We start from the raw sequence: 23,077 nt of genomic DNA, 5'->3' as shown, positions 1-23,077 counted from the left end.
CTGCATTTGCAGCAAACAACTTTTTGTACTTCATAACTTTGCAACTGTAAAAATGTCATTTGCAAATACATTTTCATGAAATACTCTTTTAAAAAAGTGTACTACTATTCATTGTGTAACAAAGCTCGCAGGAATTTAATTTTCGCCGATTTGCCCATACAGTTTTTGCATTTTTCGCATAGCTATTGCTTCGCAGTTAAGATTTAACAGCTAACAAATCAACAGAATCCATTATCTTGTTCTCACAATTTCCCTGTAGCGAATATCTGACAAAGAATAATTTCAAGTCAGCAAATCCCACCAATTTAGCACAACTTATCAAGCTCACCCTTATTTTTAGAATTCATCCTTTCTTGAATGTTTATACAACTGTTAATTGGTAAATTTGTGGTGCCCAAAAGCATACTTTAAGAGGATTAAATTTTGACTAGTAACCATGAAATCAGATTTATCACTCAGTTTATTCAAAAATCCTTTAATCCAATTAAAACGTCTTTAAAATGTCACGGTTCTAACCATAAATATGACTCTATACAAGATAATTATGACATCGTAAATAATAGATAGGAGAAAGGGTGTAAGCCCGGTGAGAATAGGGCTACTGTTGTTATATTCCGAATTAAATATTACATCGCCTATGGGAAATTATTTTGAGGTACTTTATTTTTGTTCCTCTATACATTTTTCACTTCGAAATAAAAGAATCAAGCCAATACTCCAATAAACGTGCCAGATTCAACCACCAAGAATTTTGTTTACAAATATCTTTTATTAAAATGCGACAAACTGCAATTTCATTAAATTTATTGTGAGTTTATTAAATTATACTATGACTGATTTAATATTTAACAATGGTTATTTGATTAATAATAACCAACCATACGCTGTCTGTAATTAAAACAGTGCAGTTGGTAGGAATCAATTTGTTTTGACAAATTTGTTGAGAATATCCTCTTTATTATATAATTGGAGTTTTAAATTATATTGTAGTAATAAGAGTTGATGAAAATATAGCGTTTTTCGTATCGGAAAAATTGGATAGGGAAACAGTGTGTGTTGGAATATCGTATGCGTTAAGTTGTATGGGGAATTGGGTGAGAGATGCGGTGAAAATAAAGAGTGTTCGAGGAACATTTTGTTGCACGCTGTGATATTGAATATAGAATTTGTCCAGGCGTTTCATCCATTGTTTCAATTTACATGGTTGAGCACCCGGAGCCTAAGTAATACTTTATAACATATGTCAATAGAAAGGAAAAAGCCTAAAACAAAGCATCGATGCGAAAGATATAAAAGACACGCTGGAAATAATGGAAATAAACGACAAACACAAAGTCGAAAAAGAACAGAAGCTGGAAAATTGGAATGCAAGAAAACATTCCGATTCTAATGTGATGCAAATGAGAAAAAGTAGGGATTTTAGGTTGAGTAGTTCCACGGCCAGTTTGTTTTATACGTTTGTGTAATTCAAATTAAATACTTTTCAACAGATTTCGTGTTATTTTAAAAAGATTTGAATCGTATAAGAAATCAGCACTAACAACTTTTACCTCATCTCTATTTATTTTTCCGACTTATTTTTATAAAACTTCAAACGTTGAGTTAAATAAGAATTGCTAACATTAGGCAAAGTAAAACATTTGCTTGAATTGCTCGAAAATAAATTAAAAAACGTTGTCAAACTAATTTCTTATAGTTTCTTTTGTGAACAATTAGAGTTGGAAAGTTTTTCTAAAACTTCTCGCAAAATGATTTAATAGAATCCGGGAACGTTCGCTAAAGCCATTAATAAATTTAAGAAGCTACCTTATTTACGCTTAACGTTAGACTTTTGATAAATGTTTTATAATGCCGTTCAATTAAGCAGCGTTCTTAAATTATTCGTTACGTAATTCTGAGAAACACTTATACTTCGAGTGTTATGTTTGCCAAAGTACATTCGGTTAACACTGGAATTTAATATTTATGTTTCAATCCCACGTACGAATGTGCAATTCAAATATAATGAATCCTGCTTCAATTAGCAATCCTGCTGTGACGTCCGCTTGTTTAAGTAATTAAGAACTTTGACAACCTCATTACTTGCGTGCAATACCCGGAAAACTGATAAAAATAAATGATTTGTTTTGTTGGCACCTTAAGTTTCTCAATAAACTAATTATCTCGCAGAATTAGAACAGTAATAGGATCTTCTCTAACCGTCTCCTACATACTGCCTTTCCAAATTGCAAACAAGTGACAAATACAAGCGAGAAACCAATTACACGATCTCTTGTTAATAATTCGTCATCATCACGCATGTCTATAATTGCACGCATCCTATTATTATCCACATCCTTCCTCTTAACTCCATGTCCAAATATTTAATGATATTTAGGGCTAGACACGAAAGAGAAAGAATCGCGAAAAGAAGATAATTAAGAATTATAGGGACTAACGCACAAAGAGGTAGAAAAGTAAAGCAAATATCAGAAACAAAATGCTCATACAAAATGCCTTCTAAAAATCATATCACATATTTTTTTCATTCGTAGCCTGCAGATGGAAACAATGGAAAAATTTCAAACCCTAGACGCTTTCAAAAACAGAAACAGGGAGCATCCGATTATGAACCATTATTACATACGTGAAAGCACCAACGCTTTAACCGCGATAGCAATTGTTTTTTCCTGAAGATTGTTGGAAAATTTGGAAGCACTTAAAGTAGAAAACGGCAAAAGGTAGAGATTGAGTGAAGGTAGGAAACAAAATTCAATCATAATTCATAGAGAAATAAGGTCTGAAAGTGCCTAAATTAACGTTTTAAAGAAAAACATCACTAAGAGTGCGTTGAATTTCAATCATTCAATCTGACACTTCTGACATTTGTTGACATTTTGCGTAAATGTGGTTCACACTCTTCAAGAAAATCAAACGAAAACGATTGAAAAACGGAAGTATACGTTATTGGTGATTTGACGTAAATAGTCTTTGTGCAAATGTCGACAAAGGTGTAATTTATTTAGCAAAATAAATTCGAAGCCAATGAGGGAAACAAATTTAAATTTACAAATATATTCCTTATTTTTTTATTACAAAGGGATTTATTTTTATTGCCAAATGAAGAATTAAATTTAAACTCATCAATTATGCATTCATTTGTACAAATTCTACAAATATTCTCAATTTGTTGGCAACTGTAATTTTTTATTGCCAACTGAGAACACACTTTTCAATACAAAAAAATCGTGATTTTGTTATTCTAAAACAGGAAAAAAATATGAATTTTTCAAAGCCACTTAAGAAATTTATGATTTTTAAAGTCATAATCTGCATATTTTTTTTAAACCACCAATGAGTGTCAAATGTCCAAACTGTCAAAATTTAACATTTTTGAAAGATTTACCATTTAATGTGTACTAAAATTTGTATTTTGCTCAATTTTTGATTCAAAAACAACGATTCGAGTCGTTTTTAGGGGTTTTGGCCTTTATTTGCCAAATCCTTACAAAAATCCATAATTCGACACATTGATTTTTCCATATAACTAGTGCAAAGCTTAGCACAAAAATTCAATTCAAACAAAAGATCTTTTTTTTTTGCCAAGAGTGGCTCACTTAAAATGAATTACATACTGCCAACATTAAAAATTTGAACAAAATTGGTTAATAAATAATGAAGTTAGACCAATTTTGCTAAGCTACCCCCGAATTTAAAAATGAGGGCTGAAACCACTTGCTAAATCTTCGAAAAAAAATTCAAAAGTACATAATTTGACAGATTGGTTCTTTATGAATTATCAGTGCAAAACTTAAAACAGAGCCGTTATAAACAATTTTCTATTTCGAAATGGTCCAAAAAAATTCAAATTCTCAAACAAAAGACCATTTTTTTGTGTTTTTTGCCAGTGGTGGCTCGCTTAGAATGAATTAGGTACATTAAAAATTTCAAGAAAATCGGTCAATGATTAATGAAGTTAGAATTACAAATAAGGGCTAATCTCCACCAAATACGTGATACGTAAAATCACAAATCATCAAATTTTCTTCGACATAAATTATGCAAAAAAGTTTTTGTTTGGGTGACTTCTTCTTAAAGTATTTTTTTCAAAACATAGGTAGTAATTTATTTTTATTTGAATCTGCAGATGATAAACTCAATCCCGGCCATGTTATTTATATCCTTTTGTTTCAAATTTATTCAGGCATCATCTGGTTATGTTCCTTTTCTTTAGAAATTATGTCTGTTATTTTCAACAGACCTTAACGTAAACATATTTAAAAGAAAACGGCCGCCTTCTCAACCAGATAGGCATTTTAATATTGTCGTAAAAAACCTTTTTATTAATTTGAAATACTCGAATACTTATAAAAGCCAAATAACTCTTAATACCATAGAATTATTTATAACGGAGCTTCCTTTTAAAAAATGTCTCACTTTTCATTAAATTCTAAATTAATGAATTGGAAGACAAAGGTGTCACTTGCGATGTAATTAAAATTGAATTAATCGTTATTCTGAATTTTCAGAAACGTCATCTGCTAAGCAAACGCCTAATAATTAATTGAAACTAATTTTACAATACATGCGATTCTGTTTCATTTATCTTTCGACAAAATAAAACTTGTTGCCAGTTCCTTTCTTCTTTTCAAATTACTAAATTATATTAAAACTGTTGAATTACATAGTACCAAAACAGTGTATATTAGAAATGCGATGTGCAAAAATGTGGATGATTTGTCTGTCATTTTCCGTCGTATTAGGATTTTTAAAGGGCATGTGAAAAGTTTCAAATTTCCTTCTGATATAACGAACATTTTCTCGAGTCGGTTGAAACTATTTCTAGTGTCCCAAGCTTGACCGAGGGGTTTTGTGTTGTTGAGGCAACAATATCGATATATTGGCAGAAGCATTAGATCGAGTATTTTAATCTGTGCCAATATTGACAATGATTATTCGGGCTCCGCACCTGTTTTTATGTCAAGTTCGCAGTGAAGCGTTAAGTTGGACATTAAGCATACATGGCGACTTCCACAAGGGATGAGTTTCGCTGAAAATGTCTTTGACTATGGCATAATGCGTATATGTTGCACTTCATAAATTGCCACTTACTCAACTTTCACAACTTATTAATCTTTGTTTTTTGTAGCAGGAAAAATTCTAGATGGATAGAGGCAGTTTTTTCGAAATATATGTTGTGTAAAACAATTTGTGATCTTGTTTGTTATTTTTAAGAATAAATCAAAGACAATGTTTCTACAAAACGCTTCCCATACTTTGGATTTTCCTTCAAACACGCATTAGAAATACACTGTCAGAAAGATATTCAATTTCATGGTATATTTACCTGATATAAATTTTCTTCAAGAGTATTTTTAGGGATATAAGGCTTTTCGCAGGTGTTACAAGGACGAACGCTACCAAAATATTTATTTCCTTGAAATTACGTTCTATCAAATAAAATAACATCCATAAATATGTCTAACACAAATGTATAATTATTTTTAGTAATCTTATTGATTTCGAATAATAATATATAGACCTAGGTAATATTAATCATTATTAAATGATACGTTAAAACCACAAAAAACAATAGGAAATAAATAATTAAATAGAGTAAGCGACGCCAAAATAAATTATTTGTTTCATTAATTTAGTTACTTGACGATCAATATGGACTATTTTTAAATTGATTGTTTCGTTCATTATGTTAAGTATTTGAGTTATAATTTTGTAGTTTTGGCCCTTGTGGTCCTTAGAGACGCGTTAATGAATATAAATATAAGGTTGTGTCGGACATAAACGACAAAAATATGTACTTTGGTAAAATTTTCAGTTTTATTCACCATAAGACTAAAGTTTTTATGAGGAGTTTGAGCATGACTCCTAAATCGATGAACCGTGTGGATGGGAGAAACGAGAAAATTGTCTTGTCTTCGTCTTCAGTTATAATTGCATAGATTATGAAGAGAAATAATTGAGTTATGCCAGTGTTTATACTATAAATTATCTTGTAATTATATTGTGACAGCTTCTAACTAGTGTGAGTGAAAGTCGGATAGTGTCGCTCATGGGAAAATTTCAAGAAAAGAAGTCGTTTCAACACAATAATAGATTTCACTTACGCCTCCAGCAAGTTTCCAACTGTTCAACTCTGAACAATGTTTGTTATATTAAATTAATTTAACAATCATCATAAACACAGATTTCGATAAAACCGTGAGCGTAAATAAGAAATAGATTTCAACTGTAAACGAGGTTTGTTCAAGAGCTTTCTAAAGCTAAACTTGTGTTGTGTTGTGTAGACGGAAACAAGCAATATCTCGGATTGTATTTTTTGATTTACAACTTAATATGGAACCAGAATAATTTCAAATCTGATACTAGTTGTATTTGAAAATTTATTGAATTTTCAACATATTAGACACAGTTCTTCAGAACAAATTATCTGCTGTTTCAAATTTTAATGCATTTAAATTGTTGGCCTTTTATCTTTTTGCTACGAAATACACAAGCCTTCCATTTGATACAGCCTTATATATAATTAAACAAAACAAAAACATTTCACGCTGTTCTTTCCCACTTTTTTCCCCTCACAAAAATGCAAAAAAAATTTAAAAATTCATGACATACTCAACCAGATTCATTATTCTTTTAAAATTACTCTCCCCAATTAGTATTAAAATGTTCCTCAAGCAACCACGAAAATTTCACGTTCCCTTAAATCTGTATTTTGTACGATGTGGAACAGCTGTGACGTAATTTTATTTTTGGATTACACATAATATCCGCGTTTCTGTATATTTTTTACAGTCGTTATTAAACAGACAGATATATTCATAAACAACACAAACAGCTATAAAGTGACGGTGATAAATTGAAGAAACAAGAGTTGTCATAAAACATATGGCGCCGAACACGAGATACGCACTTGCCCTTTCTTACCTTATAACTGAATAAATTTTCTTTTTATGATATACACTCGCAATGATAGAGCGGAAAAGTTATTAAACTTATAAGCGACATTTACCAATTTTATTTTCCAACGGTCGCTCGAAAATAACGTTTTTAGTGAAAAAAATCTTCTTTATGACAGTTGCGTGGGTTTATTAATTTGAAAACAACTGCGTTGTGTATCGCTTAATAAATTAAAAATATGTTTTGTAACATTTACTTGCAGTAAACAGTAAATTGTATTAAAACTTAATAATTGATCACTTAATGTAATGAAGGTATTGACGTGACGTAAAAATGAGTTCACATATATTTTAGTAGAACAATTAATTGCAACTTTGGAGGGCTTAGTCGAATCAATGACGGTTTCATTACGTAGAACTCTGGGCTGTAGCATTAATACAGTTACTATTAATTATAGAATTTGCGTTATCTCTGTAAAGAGGGCGGAGCGAGTAAAATAATGACGGTATTATTTAACTAGATTGTTTGCTAAATACCTTCAGTTAGATTACGGTGTTTCAGATTTAGTAAATATGTTTTCTGGCGTACGAACGTAGAAAGTGGAAACCGTTTTAACATAACTCACTATAATTGAAATAATGAAATAATTTATGACAATTAAAGTTTGATTAACTAACTTCGTTTGTATTATACATCCATCAACACGTCAAGTAGAATTATAACATCTTTGACAAATATGTTTTTCATACATTGTTATAATATTGTTCCTTTGTTCTCCTATAATTTTAAAACCATATCCCCCAAAGTTAGATCTTTGTTTACCCCAACTTTAATTTCACTTACCCTAAATAAAATAAAGATTTAAAAAGAGTTTTCAACTTGCACAATCCTATTATAATGTTGCTAGATCCTCATATGGTGAATGTGTTGGCGTGATAAAACTACGTTTAATTCTGCTATTAAATTCTAGGAAATTTCTTTGTGTTGGTTCTTAACGCTAATGCAAATATTCGCAAAAGGACTATTTTAATTTCCACCTTTCTCCATGTAATTGGGTGAGAACTTATAAATTATGCAGGACTTGAGTAAGATTTTAATTATCAATTAAAATGATGCTTTTACAAAATTGCACAATATAAAAACGTTATTTATTATAAGTTTGCTCAACTTCTTTCAACTTGTATTTAACAAACTTGTAAATCATTATACGCAAATGTTTATCTTCTATTTTTAGAAAAAACAATTTAAAAATAGTTATTGATCGGAATATATAAGTAGTTTTACTCGATACGATATTTGAGTAATTGAGTATCAAATATTGTTATCATTTGTAAAAAAAAGCGTAAACTCTAGTTGTAATAAAGTAAATATAAGATATGTGTGACAATGTTTGGTTTAAATTCACCTTTTGTAAAATAATTAGAAAATTGTTCCCTTGAGTAAAATTGCTAGTTTATCCCACAAGATTAGCCAATTTAATGGTAGTATAATTTCCAACACCATTGTAATTGTGCAACAAATTCACATTAACTGTGTAATTTCAGATATTTAAGTAATGCACAACAACAATTCCATTAGTGTCTAAAATAATTTATCTAGCCCGGCGCCTCCACCATTTTTACTATTTTGCGTCAATTAATTTAAAAATTCTGAAAATGTTCTAAACTTGATTTTATTTATAAATTTGATTTAAATATTCCGGGAAGTTTTCAGTGTAATCCTGGCGGGCTTTTGTGGAATTAAAAAAACATGTCTCATGGTTGAAAAAATACCTAAGAAGACTTATGTGAATCGCAAAATATGAATTTTCTCTGTATTTTATTGGTAAAATCGGAAAAAAGCTAGAACATTTTATTAAAAAGAACGATCCTTTTGATGGAGTATCTCCGGATTGCGTATTTTAATTGCAAAGTTTAAAAAATCTTTTCCGAGCTCGTTTTATTTCGGGTGAAGGTTTTCCGAGCTTCTTTTTGCAACGAAAATAAAATGCCCTTGAAAGACTTGAATATAGCAGAGTTTTCGATCAAATGCATTGTATGAGATAAAAGTAGGATGTTTGTGAGTTTATTCTTGGAAAAATCAAATGAAAAACTCTACTTAGAAGTAAATTAAAACAAATGAAACGTGAAAAAAAGTCGGTGGAAAGTGGATTCTGTTAAAAAACCGAATCAGTAGCAGAATTAGTGAGACATCGGATACAAGAAGGATATCCGGCCTATCTGTACTCTTGTGCCCGAAATACTTTTGTCAATATTATTCGGTTGAAAAGCTTTGTAAAGAAAGCGACGAGAGAAATTTAAAGGCATGTATAATTCCGATCGGGATAATTGTTTCATTTCTATAAATTTTCTGACGTTTGAGTGAGAATTGTGACTTCGGAAACGTTTGTAAAGATTGAGAGATTGTCAGACGATTTTGTACTTAGCATATGTCAAAATTTGCATAAAGTTTGATCATTGAGAACAGCTAGAAAAACCCCAAGTAATATTTATAGTAGGTCAGGATCGGGAAATAGAAGATCGTCTTTCACGTTTAATATCGCACATCAATGGTTCTTATCATTTTTCAATATATTACTTCAAAGTTTAGACAGTGAGTGCCACTGGAATGTGGAATTTCTCCAAAATTTAATCTTCAATAGATAGAAGTTTTTACATTAAAATTTCGAAAGCAATAACAATTTTTTTTACTTTATACCGTTTTAGAAATACAAATGTTTGAAAAATTCAACGTTTCATGTCGTGTTTTTATTTTGAACTCTGCCCCAACAGAAACCAATTTCCTATTGGAAGGCGTGCTATTTTCACAAAAGTCACTTAATAAAAATGTGTTGAATTTATTTCTAACAGCATGTCTGCGCATTTTTCCCAATATTTTATCTTTCATGTCTTTTTAATATTAATGAGTATTCATTTAAACGCCTTCACGTCCTATGGATACAATTCAGCATTTAATTAATTATAAATAAACAACTTTAATGACTCTAATGAATCCCAGAGAATATTTAATTAGTCTCTATTGTATTGAAAGTTGTATATAATAATGTAATACATCACAATGTTAGCAATGTGGACTTAATTTAAATTTATAACGATTTATGGTTGTACAAAACTATTTAATATAATAACTATTTGTAAAATCCTAATTAGTCGTTTATTAATTGCATTGGTGGAACGAAATTACACTGCGGTTATTATTTTAGTGCATTTTTGTGTAATTGAATGATTTTTGTTATTTGCAACTGAATTAATTTCAGTTCTACTGCGGTCTTGTAACACCATGAAATTCAGTTTCGAGAGTTTCTCAATGGATTTTCAAGTTGATTTCACCTGAGTTAACAACGAATTTTTTAATACATAAATGTTTGATATTGTGACGAGAGAAGCACGACTTTGCCATTGTAAAAGTCGATTTTTTTTCTAAAAGCACAAAAAGTCTATCGCGTCAAATAAATTTCATCACCTTTCAAGATAGGTTCTTGGTTCCTCTTACAGTGAAGCGTAGGCGTGCGAGATTAGAGTAAGCTAAGCGACATCGAAGAAGGCTTTAAATCCTATTGATTAAATTTCGTTGGTTTGTTCTTTGCCTTACTAAACACTTATTATTATGTTAACGTGAGAAATGTCGTTGTTGTTATTATGATAAATGTGTACAAATTCAGGTCTTGGACTAATTGAAATACTGTAAGTAGAGTGTAGATGTGTCGTAGTAATGCGAAATGAGAGAGACTTAGGGCGAGGCAGTGGAAGTAGGCAATCCTGGTAGCGGAGCTCTCTCCCGGGGCCAATATTACAGCTCAACAGAGGTCCACGCCTCTCTGCATGTCCCTGCTGTGCTGTGTCTCACTACACCACTGGGTCACCATCATGTCGCTAGTCAACTTATTCTTGTCCTTTCTGTCTTTGAAATTTTGATTTCTATTGATCGTTAAAATAATGCGTAAAACATGATGTAACATTTTTTTTTCCAATCCAGTATCAATCAATGCAATCACTTCGTGTTCATACTAAATTCAATTTCCCCAAAAACAACGCTATCGATATATAACAATCAACTCCAGCCAATCACCATTATCACACTTCCAACAAAAATTTTTCTTCTAATAACAAAATCCAACATTGAATTTTAAATTGACAATTTGTCTACGCCCTTTGATTCGTTGTTTGCTTTGTATGTGAAATTTCGATATTCAAATATGCACTCATCAGATAAAAATACATTACTGATAATTCAATTCAGTAACCGTGAACTAAACAAACTATTTCACACTTATTCGTATTTCTACACAAATTAAGTGATAAAGTGGCACTTTTTCAAAGAGATGAACAACTCTCATCCCTTTGAGGTCAACAAGTTAACAATAATTGGGAATAAAACCAAGTCTATTTTGCTTTAGGCAATTGTGACGCTTGAATGCTTTAACATTTATTATATGCAGAAAAGTCTCTTTTCTAACACAGAAATACATCACAATGTCAACACAAACCTGAAGCCGCATATTTTTCTCTTATCTACAATAATAATTAATTTAATTAAAACTGGAGGTAGTTGGTTTTGTCTAATTTGTTTTGATATCTGGAAACAAGTTACGAGTCAGTGTCTCGTAAAAATTGACCATATTGTCATGTTTCTCGTGGTTGCGTTTTAAATTTTCTTTTAGGTAAAGCATAAAGTCATTTTATAGCGTCATCATTTCAAGTCTGCGCAACATAGGACATTAATTTTTATTTGTTTATTTTTGACAAAAACATTTACCTGATTATGAAAATCAATACGTAAAAATTTCAAGATACGACTGAAAATAATTGTCATATGAAGACACTTAGTCTTGAAATCAAATGAGTGGCTGGAAAATATATAAATGACAATTGACAGAGATGTTAGGCGTTAACTGACGAGAACCGGACGAGACGGGAATTGAGATCTACAGCTCCCTTCTCTTTTTGCCACACACAATTCTAATCTTAATAGATTTAAGAAGATTATTTTCAAGCTTGCTTCATAGCTTAAATATCAAAAAAATGAGTCTAGCCTTTTTTCATTTTATAAAAAATTACAGCACTAGTTTGACGTAATATTCTTCTAAAATTACTGTACTGTTTGCTTAGAAAGGCTTTACGTAATTTTATTTATAATTGAATTTGTTTTTCCTTCAAATACATAATAAATTAATCAGACGTTGACATAACAGAATTGAACTTGCCCACGCTGTAGTCGATTAAGGTGGACAAAAACATTGCATTACAGCATGCAAAGCTGACAGAAGTGCAAGGATAAAAGATTAGAAAGCAATGAAAAATCTAATTTCACGTCCACTTTGTTACTTGAAAAAAAAGCAATATTTTTTGTGGTATCTGTTGATTAGAGCTTTGTAACTAAGGGGATTCGTAGTTCAAGATAATTTATTATCAGGGCTTACATTGTGAAATTTCTTGATGTTGCATCTCATTGTTAATGAAATAAATGTGACTAGCCAAGTTGATATCAGTTTGAATTATAGTTTTGTGAAATTAATGATGTGAATTTCTCGAAATGTTGCACATAGATGACATTAAATTCCCAATAGGGCCATATAATACGCATTTTTTTAAATGAATATGCAAAAGTTTCATTACAGCTAACATTCGCGTCAGTTTTATGCGCTCACAGAGATGTTATTTTCTGGACTAGAAACAGTAGATTTAATTTGTTTTGGTAAAAATGACAAAAAGCTGCAAAATGTAATCAGAGCTTGAACAAAACGATAAAATACAAAGAAAAAGGCAATTAAAATGAGAGTCATTTCTGTTTACGACATAACAGATATAAAGATGAGATTACCGTTAAAAGTTACTTTAGCTCTTTAGCAGCTGCTAAAACTGTTGAGTTAACAAAACTCGCTTAGTTGGATGGTTTTTCTAAAGAAAATCATAAGTTACTTATTTTGCAAAATGAAATGTTGTTATTTTTTTACTCACGTGTTGTGCACGCTTCAATCGTCAGGTTTTAAACAAGATAAATGGTGTGGTGTAGTATTTGTGCTTGAAATTGAACAATTAATTTATCTTCAAAAGAGATGTCACATGTCGATCGTTATAAAGGGTGTTAAATTTTCTAGAAGCTGTCACTCATCAATGCAAAATAAATCACAAAGTAAGGAAAGCAAATCGCTCTTAGCTGTTGTCGAAACATAAAATCTTTGTGAAAACTGTGAAACATGAATCAAAGTTTAACCTTATTTGCCGAAAGGTAATTAATATTGACAAGTTTCGTTTGATGTTTCGTCCGCTTGTTCAAACGTGTCGGGCCAAGAAATGTTTTCATTAGCGTTCAAACCCGCATTTAGAACGTGTTTTAGACCTTTCAGCGCTTCAGTCCTTCTGAAAACGGCTGCTCGACATATACCCACAACGGCAAACATTCTTAGGGTCGTTTTGTCGACTAAGCAATGTTAAAACTTACTTGTCCTTATGAACCATAAATTTTATTAGGCCCACGAGGCCCGAATTTAATTCAGAATTAGATATTTACTGCGTTAAATGAGTTGCATAACAATTAAGCTCTCCTCTAAACATTTATTCAACGTGGGACACTATGCGTTAATTAATTCACTCAAAGAATCATTCTTTTCTTAATCTTGGCCCTAGTCAATTCAGAATTAAATTCAGCAAATGCGCCCCATTTCCCTAATTCCTTTCTCTTTCGATCACATTAGTTTGAAATTAGACAGAACTGAATTTATCGTTTTATTTACTTGTACTTTTCAACTACTTTGAGTAAACTATTTATATATTGTCTCAAAGTTGAAAAGGGTAACCACATTTATGTTGATGTCATGAAGTGACTTTAAACGTCAGTTGAATGTCGCATCTCGTCACACTATAATGGAAATAGTAATCTACAAAGATTGATCGTGTGCAACACATGAAAAGACGAACAGATTCTTTCACACAAAATTCCGGTCATCAAATTCATACAAAAACGTTATCGTAGCAAAACAGCTCGGCCAGAATAATTATTTCACACTCTCATTGCTTATTTTTCCAGCCCTGCAAAGCGATGAAAAACCTCATTTTCCTTTGAGGTTAATAACTTAACAATAATTGCAAATAAAAATAATTTAGAACGCTGAAAAATCTCTCCACATTCTTAATTATCGTTTAGTTTCAACAAAGATTTCAAAAAACTGAGACGCTTTATAAATAAATTAAATCACGCATCAACACCACCTTTCAGCCTTTGTTATTATTATGTGAAAACTCGTTTCGTAAGTGTTAACGTTTAGAATTTTGTTTTAACTAATTAGACATTGCAAGTTTTTCCACTTCTTTTAAACTCTTGAAACGAAACTTTGTGAACTAATATAGACTTCTTTATTCAAGTAAAATACTTCATGACCTGGTTTCTGAAACATATACCTCGACTAGTTAAATTAGACTACCGTTAATAAAAGCACGTTTTGCAAAATGCGTTATGCAAATATTATCTGAGTTTCAATCAATCATACATTTTACGGATGAAATGTTACGATAAATCTAAACGACAGCTTTGATATTTAAAAAGAAGTTAGTGATGAAAAGAAAGCAATGTTAATTTTTAATTAATGTGAAAAGATGAACAAAGCCGTTAGTTTAATTCCGGTTTAATGGGTAACCAATCCAATGCGGTTACATCTCAGTCTTCTCTATTCCTTATTTCTTTTGCTCGTGTGTTCTTAATTATGTACGATATCGACCATTGAGCTTTAAAATTAGATTTGTAACGCTAATCGCTTTAAAAGTAAAGCGCGGTTAAAACAAATTTAGAAGCTACCAAATCAGTCAAGTTTTGTTGGATTTGAACCAAAAAGAAACATTTTTTCCAGTTTCATGGACTCAGTCGAAATCTTATTTCCATGTAACTGGATTTACAGCAATATATTCCTTTCTTTTACTTACGACTTTCCGTTATCCTAATTGACTAATTGAAGTTACCTGAAACATAAAATATACATTAGATATAAAAGTAGATTGTAAAAATCAATCCAAATATTTTTTCCAACTTTGACACAAAATCCATAAATGAAAACTCGTTTCACTTGATCCTGACATAAGGAACATATGAGTCAAAAAAGATATAGTTTGATTGAACAAACGACGTCGAAAGATAATGAAGAATTTAAGATTGTTCATGATATCGAGCAGGCCAATCTACCCCACATCAAAGTCAATACCTAAATTCTACTGAAACGGTCAGGTTTTTGTATCTACTAATGGAGCAATGAAATGCGATATTTATTCTCTCGTAAAAAGATTTTGTCAATTTGAATTAAAATTCGGAAAAGTGGAGCAAAAATAGTGACCTTTAGTCGTAAACGGTGCTATTAATTTTATTTTATGACAACTTTGAGCAGCATGTAAATTAAACTGGACACGAGAAAGAGTCTAAAACATAACATCCCTAATACTAATAAAATTTATAAAATTAAAAGATAATTCTAACCCCTTTGTATTAAATATCCTATAAACCGTAAAAAGAAAGGGTGAGTTCATACTTTGTACGGAAATTGTAAAGAGGTTCGTAATGAAGTTGCGGATATTGCGACATCTGGTCGTAATGGACCGACACAGACATACACAATTACTGACGAGCGATGTTCGACCGCCGTTCCATTGCTACACTTTTTTCCCATCAATACGTTACACATATGAAAAGCAACTCAAAAACTGCATTTTTCTAAAAACCCACACTTGAACTTTTCAACTATGTAACTTTGTACTTATTTCAACCTTCAACAGGAAATTATTATCACAAACGAGAAATTTAAAAGGCATCCCAAAAATGATGGACATAAATTGTTCAGCGGCATGCCATTGGACCCAGCCGTTCATGTAAAGTGGAGAACCACATTATTGTATACCGTTCGTACACATTCTAGGTCTTTACACAGAATGTCTCGCCAACATTAATATCTGCCAACGTTCCAGACTCATCCATACCAACTTTCCTCCACTACATTAACACAACACTCTCACACTTAGCAAATTTGCCACCACCCAATTTTATCAAAAGATGACTCAAACACAACTTACTGCATTTTCTTGAGCACTTGATTTAGTCCTCATATAGTTTTTGTTTCTATCACAAGAACTGGCATAAACCCTTAATTGATTATATCAATTCAGTAATGAATGTTCGTAAATCTAGTAAATTCGATAGCCGATTTCTGCCAATTTGTCATTTGTAAAACAGGAATGGAGCTGTAGTGATACATTTGAAATATAAACGGTAATTATGAGCACGTTTATGTCTAGCAATTTGAATTAATAAGTTACTTTGACAAGTATAACAGAGTTGTTTGGTTCAATAAATGATTAAAAGATGTCATTGGAGTATAGCGTGACATTTTTTTCCGAAAGAACAGATCCCGTTACATTATGCTAATTGCAAATTGATGGCGATAAAAATCCCTTTGTGGTATTTTTCTAGTAAATTCCTCGTCACCCAAAATCTTGGTTGGATTGAAAAAGGAATCCTCTCGTCACTGTCCATGTTAAACAATGTAACAATCGGGGGATAAGAAACGTTTTTCACGTCAGCACATTCCTTTATTTACATAAACAATTAGGAAGTTTAAATGTTTTTCATGTATTACATCCGTGACGAACATAATCCAAAACGAAATGAAACCAGTTTTTGATGAGGCGAATTTATTAAAAACGTTCGTTTTCATGGATGTGCGCCGGAATCATGAAATCTAATTAAAAAATTTCTTTGATTTCTTTTGATAAAACTTGATCGAAATTGGATTGGTTGGGCCCGATATTGATTACTTTTAAAGAATCACAGTCGCGTATGTTCTCCTTCAATTCTAATTTAGTAACCAAGTCATCAGGGTTTCAAAAGATACTAAACTCAGCGGAGCGTTCACCCCTCAAGTGCTTGCAAAGACGTCCCGCTGTTAAGGACTGTGAATTCTTCCCGAGTGCTTATATCCTTGTACTGTTATAGCAGTTTTACATTATATATTTCTTGATTTACAGTGACCACAAAGCCGGAAACGATTTCGAAATATCTTATCTGCTACTTGAAACAAATATTTAATTTCCTACGCCATAGAACCTAACCCACAAAATACATATTAAGCTTGGCTATAATTGAAAAATAACATTTTTTTCACGAACTAATAACACCCAAATCGTTAATTTGCTATTTTCCTAAACCATTTTGAAAATTCAGTGGTGGCAATTACAAAAAAACTTAGTTGAATGCTTAATAAAAATGTGATTTGTGGCAAGAGCATGTAGGATAGGAGAAATAAGGTCAACAAATATTTTTGTTCTGTCGCGTTTTAATTTAATCATAAAATAACGTTTTTATTGAAAATAAATAAGATGATTTCATGAAAATTTCTACATATCAATCATAGGTGTTGAATCCAAGAGAAAAAAAAACATCAAACCTTTAAGTTAGTGTTTACACATGATAGTAACAACTTTTTTTAATTTATGTTTTATTTTTTAAGTAGTTTTGAAACTTGATCAATGTACTTGTATTTATTTTATTTAGAATTACAAAAATCTGGAATTTATAGGCAAATTTTATAATTTTGTATTTAACTTGATTTCATACTTTGTGTATAAATATCAGTGAAAATGTTAGAGCTGAAACAAAGGTTTTTATCAATTATTATCTATTTCGCTGTATGCATTTAGATTATTAAAAAGAAATCCTGGGTGATCCCCATTGCCGGTTTTTTGTTAAAATTAAATCGAAATTCAAATACGATTCGTGAGTTTGGCAGGAAGCAAGTCATTGTTGTTTTTATAGGGAGGAAAGCTTCCTTGGCAATCTGTAACAGAGTTTTTATAGTTCGACCTTCCCGAAGCCAAATGGTTTTGTTGTAGGTTCGACGTTATGAGGGGTTTGGTGGGGAAAGTACTGTTCACGGTAGCACGAGTTTAGCTACATTAGAACTGAAGGAGTTGATGATACACGATCCCATGTCCATCGATCGCTTCTATTATGTCAGCAGCAGGGTTGAAGAATGCAGCGTAGGTTAGTTATAATTACTATCGACAAAAAACGAAGTTTTTCCTGCTACCTAATTTGTTCAAATTTAGTTTCGTCGACTAAAGGTAGAGAATATTTAAGAAAAAAATTAAAATATATCGGAATTATTAGAAAACGTTAGAACTTGAAATTCTATGATTTCTCATCCTGTCAAAAGCTTCATAACTGGCCACATTTTGAGCGTAAAGTTGGCCAATTTTAAAATTTATATATGTCTATTGAAAAATCCTCATTCTCGACGAATAGTAACATCTTGTTCAATAACTCAGCTTTATAACTGGTTATTTTTCTTTCTGGATTTGCAGTTTTCTGAATGACAATAATTGCCACTTTCAACAATGATGTAACAAATTGATAATTCTAGATCGATAAACTTGATATAAGTGAAAAATAATTGTCTTGAGTACATATTACGAGTAAAGCATATAATTTGAATTGAAATCGAGAGAACTTTTTTGCTGAATTGATTTGTTGGTGTCAATTTTTAACCCTTCTCGGGAAAGATCAGTAATCACCTTTATTATTCCTGATTTAATAGAAAAAAAGTAAAAAAAAGCATTTAAAACGATTAATTCTCCAACAGAGACAATTAAGAAATCTAAGAAAATTCTTAAGAGTCTTTTACTGAATTAAATTTTTGCGAAGAGTAAATTCAGTTGCAGGAGATCTATTGTTACTAGCAAAATGTTCTAGAACATTCCTCAACACTTTCTGCGTCATATAAATTCAAATAAATTGAAATGCTGAAACGAGTTTTAGGACTGATACACCTAGTAGTTTTATTAGTTATGTTAAAGCGAATGAAATTGAATTGCAACGTTATTAAGTACTTTTGTGAAATTCCTTTCTATGGCACTTATTTGGAGTGGGTGGAGTTGTGATTTGCCAAACTTTATCCAATTCTGAATTTTGACTGAAAACTAGTTTCTGAGTTACGAACAAACAGAATTATTACTTGTGCAATGAGGGATTGAGGTCATCGCGTATTATTATATAATGTAAGTTTTATTGTAAATGTTCTAAAATTTGGGTAATATGATGTAAACTTTAGCAATTGATATTTTCGTCGGCGTTGAAATGTCAGAGTGTAAATTTCAATGATCACATGTTGTTTCCATGACCCGTGAACAAAATAATCTCTTTAGAAAAACTCTTGTTATCCAACTATGGCCTTAATTTAAAATATTTTCGCAAACTCTTAAATCCACCGTCGCAAACATTTTTACAAACTTTTGCTTTTCTAGTCGTTTAAACGTTACACTAAACGACCGAAAACTTCCAAATAAACATAGCTAAACAAGATAAGAAGTAAAAAGCAGAGTCTGAATGACCGAATTTTTCAGACAGGCAGCCGCTCGTTGTTTTAATAGCCATTACTTTTTTCAGCATTATGGCCCCAACATTTCTCAATTTTTCTCCTGTTGTTACGAAATAGATGTTGACACGAATCTTCTCGGCCTTCAGACCGTTTTTAGGAAGACGCCTTGTCCGGGAAAAGCAACGATTTTGCTAATGTGAAACGGGCGGTAATGGTAGTTATGTTAATTCGAATGAAGCAGTTGCAATAATAACCCCTTGTACGTGTTCCTATGACTGGGATTACCAAGCAAGTGTCTGTTACCAGCGTTTCAGACCGGGAACTTGCAAACCAATTTGCAAGAACTTTACTGCACGAAATTTACTACCACTCCACCCTTTGCACAATTATTAATATATAAACACAACACCGAGATTCGACAAACATGTGGATGTTACCCAAATTACACCAAAATAGTTAGCATCGTTGATTTTTAAACCGGTTTCCCACTTGTCTCTAGTTTGCAAAACATAAACCGGTTTATTTATCAACTTGTCTAATTTATTCCTAGAAATTGCGCTTTACTATATTTAGACTAACTAAACAAGATGTTGGTAATAATTAAGTAGCTCCAGCTGTTACAACATATAGAGGATTTGTTTTCTCTTCAAACCTATCTGTGACGTTCATTTTGGAACAGTAGATCAATATTGATATAAATTGAAGTGTAACCAAGAACGTAGTGATGGATATGTCGCTGTAATCTATTAGTCTACATACTCAGGTATATGGGATCAGGTAATCAAACACTAGATTCACATCATCAATAATCCATGACTTTATGACCTACAAAGTTCAAGCATGAGCTAACTTTAACAGAGTTAGGTACTTGATAAAAAAGTCTATATTTGAAAATGTACTTAGTTTTATTACAAAATAAAAAACGTTTTTGATGAAATGATATCAATTCTGTTAAGTACCGACACTGTAAGTATGTATTCATAAAAAGTAAATACATATTGGACACTGGTAGTATATCATTTTTTCGCAGCAGGACGTAATACATATAATATGTTAGATTTACTGCATATTGTCAAATATTTTATGATTCTTGGTTTGTTTTACGATCCAGTTCTCTTCCCGTAATTTTTTTGGAGATATAATCTTGCGGACTTGCTCTCTTGTTTCGTCTGAATTTTTTACTAGGGAAAATATAATTAGTGTTTTGGTATGTTGATTGTTAAAAAACAGATAGGGTGAGGATTAGGTTTTTATGTATTGTAAGAGAAAAGAATTGAATATAAAATTCAATGTAAAATAAGCTCGTATTAGTCTCAGTAGATGTAAAATAAGAGGAATATGGTGAAACAAGCTGAATATTAATATGTATTTTTAGGGTTGGTCATTGTGTGCTTATAACATAAAAAGCAAAGTCGTTATAATATGGGGATTGTTAAATGATGATAAAGAAAACATTTAAAAACATGCATAGTTAGCAAAGTAGTAAAATCGGTTTTAAAAAAATCTGAATTAAATAAAAATAAAAATCCTGGAGAGAGACTCAGGTGTGTCAAATAACACGTAAACACTAATAAACGTTCGGACAGAGTGAGTTTATTATGTCGTTTTTGGAGCTCGCGTAAAACTCTAAAAAAAGAGCTTTATAAATCATATACAACGCACATCTAAGCTTACATTCCTATCATGGCGAAAATTATGTTATCCGCTCCGGCAAACTTTCCTTCAAATTTGAAATTTTGTTTAGCGGTAAGTTTGAGATTTATACAGTTTGCAAGGGAAATGCAAGCTAAGTTTTTCCCCAACATTAATAAATATTCATTTAAGGAGTTGGCCGATTTTCTCATTATCCCCTTTTTACTTTTTGTTGCAAATTCTTCCAATAAATTAGAAAATATCGATGAAGTAAATTATTTTATTAATTAACTTGTTTAAATATGTCACGACAAGAAGTATTCAAAACATGCAAGAAATTATTTGCACATAATTAAATAGCTTCGGTGGAATATCTTTGAATAACAAAACACCCGGACTAAGTTGCTCTCTCTATTTCTTTCTTCCCGAATCGATAACGAATGGAACAATGAAACAGTGGCGGCGATAGTTAGGATAATTCAAGCTCGAAAGCTGGAGGGCTTTTTAAGGTACGGTAAAATGTTCCTAAGCTGCGATATTTCAACTTTTCCCATGGAAATGTGCGCTGTTAAACTGTCGTGACTGCCATAAAGCTTGAAATCTTTTCCCAACAAGAAAAAAAAATTTAATTAAACTCAGGAATTATTAATGAAATTACATTGTTGTCTGTACTTCACGTTATTATCTCAAGTAACTTGGAGCAAATCTCAGTCATAACATTAGAGAGTTGTACAAGACAACATTGAGGATTCTTCTCGTCTAGACTCTTACGACATTATAGATGAAAACCATGCTGATCCAACACATCTCTATTACTTCAGACCTTGGAAGATCTCACCGTGCAATGCCTGATATCAGACAAATTTCGAATGACATTACCCATCATACACTGGAAGCTTCAAGCAAATATACGCTGATTTGGGGACAGAACTTGCATTACGTTTAACGGCCGTTTTCTCCTTTTCTTGTACAAGTTTTGTTCTCCTCTTAAATTTTCTCTGTTTACTCTAACTTGCTATTCCTTATATCTAGCAAGCTATAATTGTATCAGATCTTCTGGCTCTTGTTTACACTACAAACTTGCAAATTTATTCGTTCCAATTCGAACTGCTATTAAACTTGTAAATAATGCTAATTCCCTGCAAGCCCACAAACCACGCACGCCAACAAAAAATCCCTCTAATCCTCCGTTACACGTCACCAAAACCCCCAAGTTATGTCAGCAAATAACAGTAATCACTGATTGTTATTAATCAATGTCTTTTACTCTAATCCGAATCCATTACACATATTACACAAATACAACTCGTTTCAAAAAAATATATCCTCGATCAAATACGACAAGATGATATGCTCAATGAGGTGAAAGAGTTATGCTCCATCTTAAACTAAATCACTTCTCACTTCGCACGAAATCGAACACTTTGGGGGCTGAATCGAAATAGAGACATTAACTTGTCAATTCAAAATTTAAAGTGTTTTTTCCACCCAAAATCGCAAATTAGATCAAGAAAACTGATTTGTCAACAATTCCATTTATATCATGTCTTTTCACCTTGCAAATATTTGCTCCTAAAGTTAATACTTCTACAAAAACAGCCAAAGCAATATTAAGTTATTGATGAAATTGTTGTCAATATTTGAAAACAACATGATGCTACACTATAATACAATAATATTAAATTGGTTCAAATGCGCACCAAAGCTACTTTCATACTTAGCACATCCAGGACGAACATACAACAAATGTGTACAGAACCACAAACCACACATTGATAGAAGGCAAGCAAATCATTTGAATGTGTCCTATGTGCGTGCAATACTTATTCGCTAGAATACACACAACAAATATGTTTACACGTCCCTGTGGTTTTGTTATTTGCACAGTAAAGCACGTGAAAACAAATACCAACATCTAATTTAAAGACTTCAAAACACTAAAGACTTCACTGTTTTATTTAATTAATAAGTATGTAGTAGCGTTACATTGCTTGCAGTTGTTTTTAGATATTGGTTACATTACCCGGCGCATCCACCAAATGTTACAAGTGCTGCTAACTTTTTGATTAAATTTTATTAGTTTTAAACTTGTTTATGGATTGATCTAAAAACGTCTCTTTTGGGAATAAATAAAGCTTTGGACTTAAAATTGTTAGATTAGAATGGCAAAATAAATTGGAAAGTTTCTTTTCCTTTGTG

The 23,077-nt window shown here is 31.6% G+C and overlaps 1 protein-coding gene across 2 annotated transcripts in view; it reads right to left on the bottom strand.

Moving 5' to 3' along the window:
* The window catches only part of LOC123006075 (protein sidekick-like), a 122,975-nt gene that overhangs the window by 50,497 nt on the left and 49,401 nt on the right, over positions 1-23,077 (bottom strand). The window lies entirely within an intron of this gene.

This window comes from Tribolium madens, unplaced genomic scaffold (assembly GCF_015345945.1).
Source record: "Tribolium madens isolate multiple individuals breed KSU strain unplaced genomic scaffold, Tmad_KSU_1.1 Scaffold_2;HRSCAF=44;Tcas5.2_LGX, whole genome shotgun sequence".
NCBI classification, from domain to species: Eukaryota; Metazoa; Arthropoda; class Insecta; order Coleoptera; family Tenebrionidae; genus Tribolium; species Tribolium madens.
Note: the sequence above shows the minus strand (reverse complement) of the source record. Positions and strands in the feature narration are given on the sequence as shown.